The sequence below is a fragment of the Lynx canadensis genome, chromosome A1 (assembly GCF_007474595.2).
Source record: "Lynx canadensis isolate LIC74 chromosome A1, mLynCan4.pri.v2, whole genome shotgun sequence".
NCBI classification, from domain to species: Eukaryota; Metazoa; Chordata; class Mammalia; order Carnivora; family Felidae; genus Lynx; species Lynx canadensis.
Window position 1 is genome coordinate 68,298,852 of NC_044303.2, and position 10,247 is coordinate 68,309,098.

General features: G+C 35.2%; 1 protein-coding gene across 1 annotated transcript in view; it reads left to right on the forward strand.

Annotated features, from left to right (window-relative positions):
- HS6ST3 (heparan sulfate 6-O-sulfotransferase 3) overlaps positions 1 to 10,247 on the forward strand; it is a 660,648-nt gene that overhangs the window by 453,874 nt on the left and 196,527 nt on the right. The window lies entirely within an intron of this gene.

Consider the following 10,247-nt stretch of genomic DNA (forward strand, 5'->3'; position numbering starts at 1 on the left):
ACATTTATGACTGCCAGTTCTCTGCTGAAAATACAGCCCAGGAGCTCAGCCCTAGCCCTGGGAGGCAGCTGGATCCCAGAGTGTGCTTTGGCACTTGTTTTAAGCTGCACTCAGTTTTCTGGGAGCCCCATGGCCACCTGCATTGAACAAGGAACTGTCCCTGTCTGGAAGCATACATGTGGCGAGGGGAGGGGGAGGGGGGGCCTTTTTCTTTAAGGACCTCTGTTGCTAGTTCCATGTTCTTAATGGAGCAAAGGGAATCTCTCTCTCCAAAACTCGCCTTCTCCAAGAAGCTATCATCAATGAAAACCCTCCCTATTTAGTTACAGACCAACCAAATGATTCTGTCATTTGCCTCTTTTGTATTCCTCTCAACGTGACTCTCTTCAGGCAAATACTAAAAATATACTTTTATATTTTGAGTTATTTAGTTTGCTTTCTTTTGCCTTCTCTTCTAGCCCAGTTGGCCTGAGATCACCAGGAACGAGCTTTTATTCAGCAAAGTCAGGTTTATTGTGCCATTGCAGTGAGGGAGACCACATACCAGGGAACTATGGGGCATTTCACCAAACAAAAGAAAACATAGGGGTTATTATAGGATTTTGAGGGATAATGGAGTTTAGGTTACATTTAAATAAAGCAGTGTTTGGATAGGCTCAAGCAAAGCAGGGCTGTGTGCAAAGGGTTTAACATCAAGTCCAGGCTGTGAAGTGGATCTAAAGTCCTGTTTCCTTGGAAACTACAAAGTTGAGACAGACGTACAGTGTAGGGTCTCGAAACCCTATTTGAAGCTCTACACCAGGATTGGAAATTGAGGATGCCTCTGTGTCAAAGTGGCTTAGATCCTCTACAAAAGTGTGATGTTTAATTTTTACTGATACAATTCCCCAAAAAAACCCAAAGTTTTTGAGAATTAAAATGTTAATTTTTTTAAAAAAATTCAATTCAAATTAGTTAACATACAGTGTAGTATTGTTTTCAGGAGTAGATAGAACCCAATGATTCATCCCTTAGAACAAAGTATCTCAGTGAGTAAAAAAAGCAGTAGTCACCCAAAGGTGTTTGTTGAGACACTTTACATCGGCAGTATGTACTTGGGAGAAGTATTGTTTCCTGTTAACTTTCAGCTGGCTTTATCTGTATCTGTTTTTCTAGATGCCGCGTGTAGAGGTACCTTGTTTACTTTTTCAATTTAACTAATTTTTATTTTCTTACTCCCCATATCATTTAGAAAAACTTCACTTGCAAAGAACTAAATACTCAACACAAATAGGCTTAAATAATTAAGAAAATGTATGGACTAACAACAGAAGGGCTGAGTAATGGAAAGGGCTTCAGGCAAGGTTTGATCAAGCATCTTTTGAAAATCACTAAATATCTTCTTTCTTTCTCTTCCCATAACTCTCCATATTGCCTGCTTTACCCACATCTTATTGCTTCTTTTGGAACTCAGATGTTGTTGGTCTTTTTAATGACTCTTTCAGGTTTTATACTTCTTTCTCAGTCCTGCTTTCTTAATAATTCTACCATCTCTATATTTCAGTTTATTAATTTTATCTTCATTTAGGTCATATTCATCTGTTAATCTGTCTCTTGGATTTTATATTTCAATTATATTGTTTCTAGAAATTCCAGGTGGCTATTTTTCACATCTGCCTGCCTTTGTGATAGTGCTCATTCCTTTTAGATATTTTCAACTTCTCCTTTTATGTCCTCAATCATTTTAATATACTTCATTTTTATTCCATATCTCATAGTTCTATTATCCAAAATCTATTTCAAGATCTATTCTTATTTATCTGTTGGCTTTTACCTAATGTATTTTTTTTTCCTGTTTTTATTTGGTAATTTAAGATTGTGAATTTATTTCCCTTGTGGTTTTATTCGTTGGAATCCTTTGCATCCTGGGTTGAGATTAGAGTAGGGGTGGGGATGGGAGTCAGGAATCTCAGGAATTTTATTGGCAGAGAATATTCTATGTTAAATATCAGGTTGTAATTTCCTGTATCATGTTGTAGTAAAGATTCAGACACCAAATCTATATGAGAACATACTTGTGAGTAAATATTCTCAGGGAAACTTTTATTCACCCAGATCTCAGTATGTGTGTGTGTGTGTGTGTGTGTGTGTGTGTGTGTGTGTGTGCAGATGAGGTCATATATTTATTTTCCACCATTTTTGAAAGGTTAGACCTTAAACTGTATGTATGGTTCCACTGTAACATCATATGGGTTGCAAATAACTTACCCCAATTTCTGTTAGCTCTTTTGTTCTTTTTATGATTATTTTTATAAAGTGAAGTTCTTAATTTTAACATAGTCCAGTTTATCAATATTTTCCTGTTTTGATATTATAAATATTAATCTGTAGCAATTTTGCAGAGATATTCTCCTCTATTATCTGTTAATATGCCTAGATTTGATTTTTTCTGTATGGTGTGAGATAGGGAATCCAACTTTATTTACTTCACATAGAAAACCAACTCTTCAGTATCATATAGCTTTCTCTATAGCTTTTCAACCAGCTCCATCAACTGTTAGTTTTCATACACGATTGGGTCAGTTTGAAAGCTTTCAGTTCTACTTCTCTGGTTTATTTACATATACTTGAATCAGCATCTTACTGTCTTATTATACAGTAAGTACTAATACCTGTTAGGCAGGTGTTCTCACCTTGTTTTCTTCTTCAAGTGTATCTGGGCTATTCTTCATTATTTGGATATTCCATATAATTTTAAAAATCTATTTGTGTGTAGAAAAATTGGGGAAAATCTGTTATTTTCATAATATTGGTTCTTTCTGTTAATGAATTTGTCATTCCTATCAATTTTTTTTATTTTTATAGACTAATTTTTTGTTTAAAATGATTAATTTTTATTTATTTATTTTAATATGAAATTGGTTTCTATACAACACCTAGTGCTCATCCCAACAGGTGCCCTCCTCAATGCCCATCACCCACTTTACCCTCCCTTCCACCCCCCATCAACCCTCAGTTTATTCTCAGTTTTTAAGAGTCTGTTGTGGTTTGGCTCCCTCCCTCTCTAACTTTTTTTTTCCTTCCGCTCCCCCATGGTCTTCTGTTAAGTTTCTCAGGATCCACATAAGAGTGAAAACATATGGTATCTGTCTTTCTCTGCCTGACTTATTTCACTTAGCATAGCACTCTCCAGTTTCATCCACGTTGCTACAAAAGGCCATATTTCATTCTTTCTCATTGCAAGTAGTATTCCATTGTGTATATAAACCACAACTTCTTTATCCATTCATCAGTTGATGGACATTTAGGTTCTTTCCATAATTTGGCTATTGTTGAAAGTGCTGCTGGGGCGTCTGGGTGGCTCAGTCAGTTAAGCGGCTGACTTCAGCTCAGGTCATGATCTTGTGGTCCGTGAGTTCGAGCCCCACGTCGGGCTCTGTGCTGACAGCTCAGAGCCTGGAGCCTGTTTCAGATTCTGTGTCTCCCTCTCTCTGACCCTCCCCCATTCATGCTCTGTCTCTCTCTGTCTCAAAAATAAATAAACGTTAAAAAAAATAATTAGAGAAAGTGCTGCTATAAACATTGGGGTACAAGTGCCCCTATGCATCAGCACTCCTGTATCCTTTGGCTAAATTCCTAGCAGTGCTATTGCTGGGTCATAGGGTAGATCTATTTTTAATTTCTTGAGGAAACTCCACATTGTTTTCCAGAGTGGCTGCACCAGTTTGCATTCCCACCAACAGTGCAGAAGGGTTCCCGTTTCTCCACATCCTCTCCAGCATCAATAGTTTCCTGATTTGTTCATTTTAGCCACTCTGACTGGTGTGAGGTGGTATCTCCGTGTGGTTTTGATATGTATTTCCCTGATGAGGAGTGACGTTGAGCATCTTTTCATATGCCTGTTGGCCATCTGGATGTTTTCTTTAAAGAAGTGTCTATTCATGTCTTGTGCCCATTTCTTCACTGGATTATTTGTTTTTCGGGTGTGGAGTTTGGTGAGTTCTTTATAGATTTTGGATACTAGCCCTTTATCCGATATGTCATTTGCAAATATCTTTTCCCATTGTCTGTCGCCTTTTAGTTTTGTTGATTGTTTCCTTTGCAGTGTAGAAGATTTTATCTTCATGAGATCCCAATTGTTCGTAAAATGAGTAATTTTTAAGAAGTATTGTATATCATTGGTTAAATTTATTTCTTGGTACTTAATAGGATTTGGTGCTATTTTAAATGGTATACTTTTAAAAATGTCTTAATGTTTTATTTATTTTTGAGAGAGAGAGAGACAGAGTGCAATCAGGGGAGGGGCAAAGAGAGAGGGAGACACAGAATCTGAAGTAGGCTCCAGGCTCTGAGCTGTCAGCACAGAGCCTAATGCAGGGCTTGAACCCACAAACTGGAACATCATGACCTGAACCAAAGTCAGATGCTTAAACAACTGAGCCACCCAGGTGCCCATAAATGGTATATTTCAAAATTTACATTTCTTATTGCTGCGGTATTGGAAATATAATTTAATTTTGAATATTTTGTATCCAACAGTTTTGCTAAAAAATCTCTTTATTTTTAATATTTATTTATTTTGAGAGAGAGAGAGAGAGAGAGAGAGAGAGAGTGTGCAGGGGAGGGGCAGAGAGGGAGAGAGAATCTCAAGGAGGTTCCATGCTGTTAGCACAGAGCCCCACTGGGGCTCAGTTTCAATAACCGTGAAATCATGACCTGAGCCAATGTTAAAAGTCAGATGCTCAACTGATTGAACCACCCAGGTTCTCTACTAAAAAACTCTAATTATTTATAATGTATAATCTGTATATTATTTTTGTGTTCTGTGGATGTACTCATATCTTTTGCAAATGGGGACAGTTTTATTTTTTCCATTCTGATTCTTCTATTTTTATTTATTTGTATTTTCTTACTGGCAGAGATCTCACTAATTCTCTTAATCTGAGTTATAATTGACATGTAATATTGTGTAATGTAAGGTCTATAGCATGTTTATTTGATACATTTATATACTGTAATATGTTTGCCATTATAGCATTAGCTAGCACCTCTGTCATCATATAATTTAATCATGTTTGCATGTTAAATTTTAACCAATGATTTTATGTATCTGTATTGAACATGATATATTTTTCTCTTTTAATCTTTTAATGTGATGAGTTAGAATCATCAATTTTCTAACAATTTTGTACTTATGGGAGGAAGACAATTGGCTATGGTGAGTATATTTTTAATATAATGCTAGATTTTATTTCCTAATATTTTATTTAGGAATTTTGGAACTGTGTCCAAGATTGACTTGGCCTATTATTTTATTCTCTCATACTCTTCTCTGTTTTTTTAAAGCTATATTAGCTACATAAAATAAGTTTAAAAGTGTGGGTTTTTTGTATTGTCTGAAAGAGTTTGTTTATGCCTTATATTTTTTATTTCTTGAATGTTTAATAGACTTCTCCGAAAAGTAATTTGGGCCTGGAGTTTTCTTTGTTAAAAGATTTTGAACGGTGGATTTAATTGTATTAATGATTATATGACTATTTAGGTTTTCTACTTTACTTGAACCAGTTTTGATAAGTTGTATGTTCTAAAAGATTACCCATTTTGTCTGTGATTTCAAATGTTTTGGTATAAATTTGTTTATAATAACCTTTCACTATAATTTAAATCTCTTCTGCATCTAAAGTTATGCCTTCTTTTTCATACCAATTATTATTTATCTGTACTCTTTCTCCTTCTTAAAATTAATATCACCAGCAGTTTTCCTATGTGGTTGATATTTTCAAAGAAATGGCTTGGCATTTTGATGCTTTCTATTGTATGTTTGTTTTCTCATTCTTTAATTATGGATTGCTCTTTATGAATTCCTATATCATGCTTTATTTGGATTTATACTGTTGTTCGTTTTCTAACTTTTGAAGCTTGGTACTTAATTCATTTATTTAAAGATTTTATCCTTCTTAATACATTCATAGAAGTGTACAAATTTCCCTCAGAACTTATTAGCTGAACTTATTAGCTAAATCCCACAAGTGTTAATATGCAGTTTTTTTTAAAGAATCATTCAACAGTTCATTAAAATTTTTTCTCTCATGACTTCTTTGATCCATGTATTTTTTAGAAGCAGATGCTCTTTTAATATTGCCAGTATATAGTTCTTGTGCTATATACCTTTCTGTTTTTGATTTCTAACCTGATTGCTTTCTGTTAATGGAATACAATCTACCTGAGACCAGTCCTTTGAAAACTATTGAGATGTACTTTATGGCCGCTCATGTGGATGATTTCATAAATAGTTCATCTGTTCTTAAAAGGAAGGTAACTTCTGGAGTTATTTGGTGCAGTGCTCTGTATTACATATGTCCATGTGAGTCAAGTAGGCTGTCCAGGTCTTCCATCTTTATGCTGGCTTTTTTGTTGGTCACATCTACCAATTTATTAAATGTTTTATCTTTATGAAGAGACCTTATTTTTCTCTGCTCATGCTCTTTTCCCCTTAAAGTCTATTCTCTTTGTGATATTTTGGGTTAGCATTTGTTTGACTTAACTGATACTTTTGCATTCTCACTTGTTGAGAATATATGTATGTTAGCGTGTGTGCCTGTAAATACACAAATATATATATCTATATCTATCTATCTATCTATACACACACACACAAATATATATATATGTGTGTGTGTGTGTGTGTGTGTGTCAACTCTAGCAATCTTTTTAAAAAATTCCCCAAAGATTATTTCATTGGAATTTTCTTTTACCTTTTTATTTTAAATTTACGTCTCGCTTACTCAATTTTTCTAATTTCTTGCTTTCTTTTTAATTTTATCTCTGCATTCATTTAAAAAATTTATTCTTTATGTTTCTTTTTAGTAGTTACTATGGATATGTTAGCATTTGTAAATGAGCACAGCTTAAAATTAATCATAACTTCACTCTCATCCCAAATGATGCAAAAACCTTAGAATGCTTTAGCTTTTTCACCACCTTCCCAGCTTACAAGCTATTATTTTCCATTTATGATGTTCTATATTTTTAACCTTCACAAATTAAGCTTTTTTAGATGTTAGTATTGGTATTTACCGTATAGTTACTAATCTCATTGCTCAGAATCCCATCTTACATTTTAGTCCTTCCATCTGGACTAGATTTCTTTCTTTCTAAAGCATATCCTTTAGAGTTGCAGTTAGGGATAGTCTGTGTATGATGAAAACTCTCAGGTTTTACCTTTCTGAAAATATTCTTATTTTGCCCCTGTTCTTAAAAAGTTAGTTATACTGGGTATGAAATTCTAGGGTAATGACTGCTTTGTCTCAGTGTGTTGCAGTTTATCTTCTGATATCCATTGCTATGCTGAGAAATCAGTATCTGTATCATTGTTTCTTTATAAGTGATAACCCTTATTTCCTCTGATTCTTTCAAATATCTTTTCTTTATTTTCATCGATATATATTTTTACTTTCAATATGTCTAGGTATGGATTTCTTTTTATTTGGTATGCTTGGAAATCACTAAGCTTTCTGAATAAGTTTAGTATCTTTCAAACACTGTTGAAAATATTTTTCCAACATTTCCTTCTAGTTTTATTCATTGTGAGTAAATGAAACTATGAGACTCCATGTATATGTACGTCAAACTTTCTCAGTGATCCCATCTATCTCTTTTCAACTTTTTTCTATTTTTAATAGTTTTCACTCTGGGTTGATTACTTCAGATTTATCTTCAAGATCATTAGTTCTCTCTTCAGCTATGTTAAGTCTGCTAATTTATCATACGGATATTTAAGTTTCAGTTGAAAAATCAATAAATCCAATAGATACTTTGAAATATTGATTGGTTTTAAAAATGTCTTATTTTTTCATGTTTTTGAGTCTTTTATGTCTTGGAGCATATTAAATTTTTTTATGTTAAGAGTCTTACGTAGGGCCACCTGGGTGGTTCAGTCAGTTGAGCATCTAACTTGATTTTGGCTCAGGTAATGATCTCACGGTCATGGGATTGATCCCTGCATCGGACTCTGCACTGAGTGGAGCCTGCTTAGGATTTTCTCTCTCCCTCTCTCTCTGCCCCTCCGTCCTACACACATCACACACACACACACACACACACACACACACACGCGTGCGCGCACACACACACGCGCGCGCACACACACACGCACACACACACGTGCATGCTCTCTCTCAAAATAACATTGAAAGAAGAGTATTATGTATTCAATATCTGAGGTCTTTGCAGATAATTCTGTCATCTCTCATTCTTGGTGTGCTGTTTCTTGTATGTGTTGTGATCATTTTTATTGTGATTTCCTTGTTTTTCTTGGAATTACCTGTGAGAACTAGAACTCCATCCTGATGTTGAGTTCTCTAAAGGATGTCAGGGATTAATATTAATCTGGCTGCACATTTAACTATTTTCCATGCTTGTGGTTTTTCAGTACATACAAAGAACACAAATGTGGGTTACAGATCACAAATTGTCCCTAAGGATTGACTTGTGATTATTAATTCTCAAGGATATTTGTTTTTCCTCATACCTAGTGTCAAGTTTATGGTAGCAAGTTCCCTTACTCTCCTTTCCTGAGGGTAAAGATTATTTATTTTTTACTCTTCCACTTTGGAATCTCAGCACTGTGTAGAATTCTATTAAGTTCCTCACTCTGAGCAGACCCAGACTCTTGTCTGTTACCTCCTATGCCTGGACAATCTACCTAAATAGAGAGTCAAGGTTACACAATTCGGCCAATACCCTCAAGACAGCTGAGGCTTTGATGCTGGCTTACCTCTCTGGGGCTGGCTTTTATTTCATTTTGAGGATTCAGTTTATCTGGGATTCCTTTTTTCTCATGAGTTCCAAGATGGCTTTAAAACGCTATGCTTTAAAAAAGATTTTATTTAATCATTTTGGGAGCTTTCAAAGGGAAACAGAAAATTTAGTCTGCCATACTTTCAGAAATGGGAAATTCTCCCTAAATGGGCTTTTTTCTATAGTGCCTGCTGGAATAGGGATATGAATGAAATTTATTTCATTGAGTTCTACATTGTTTTAGATGTGAAGCTTACCATTATAATTAGAAATCAATGGTTTTCAGTACTCTTCAATGTAAAATCAAGGCAGAAACATTCTAAATGTGAGAGTACAAACACATATGAGATAGATATTGTAGCTAATTTCCTATAAGAAAATAAAGGTAGATAGAACCGGCTTGTAATCAAATGAGCTGGGAGGTGAAGGTAATACTTCAGACAAGCTGCTCTGGTTTTAAGGGCAATGTAAGGCATATGCAAAAAAGCTCATCTTTTTCTAGAATTTTCTTCAGAGTAGTTTTATTATGGCTTAGATGATGGTCCTTTTCTCTCTTTTGTTCCTGGGTATCATCTATCAATTCTTCTCTGTTTCTAAAAATAAAAGTTTAGCAGCCCATGGCCCTGTTTAGATCAGAGGGCACAGCAATAACAAATGTTTTTATCATGAAGTAACAGCAATGAACGTTGTAAATTTCATTCTCAGAAGGCTGGTAACATAAGACACTGACTTTGTCCAAGAGTCGTAAATTTAATGAGGTAAACAAGAATGTTCTAAGAGTAAACAATGTTGTTTGTGTGGGAAAAGAAATAGCCATTTATCCTATTTTTCTTTTTCTCTGCACCGACCCTTACCGCCAGTCACTCTATTGGGAGATTCTGTTGCCCTAAGGGACTGGTTTTCAGCCCTAGTCTATAGCATCTTATCTACTGATATCCCAGATAAGTTGCAAAATTCTTAAAATATAATTATCTTCGGTGCGCTTTGGTTGTATGTCATATGTTTATTTTTTGTGTGTCTTATTTTAAAACATCAACTAAAAGTTTTCTCTAGGGGCACCTGGGTGGCTCAGTCGGTTGAGTGTCCGACTTCGGTTCAGGTCATGATCTCACAGTTCGTGAGTTCGGGCCCCGCATCGGGCTCTGTGCTGACAGCTCAGAGCCTGGAGCCTGCTTCGGATTCTGTGTCTCCCTCTCTCTCTGCCCCTCCCTCACACGTGCTTTGTCTCTCTCTACCTCTCAAAAATAAAGAAAACTAATTAAAAAAAAAGTTTTCTCCATATATTTCCAGATAATATTGCAAATTTCTCAAAAAGTCAATTAATTACAATTCACTTTGGTCGAGATGTCATACATTTCTTAAACATTTCTTGCAATGATTGGATGTCAGGATCAATGCTCTGGGGCTCATGAAAATCTTCAAGAAAAGCAAAAGATTATGAGTGCCAGAGCAGAGTAAGAAAGGGCTGC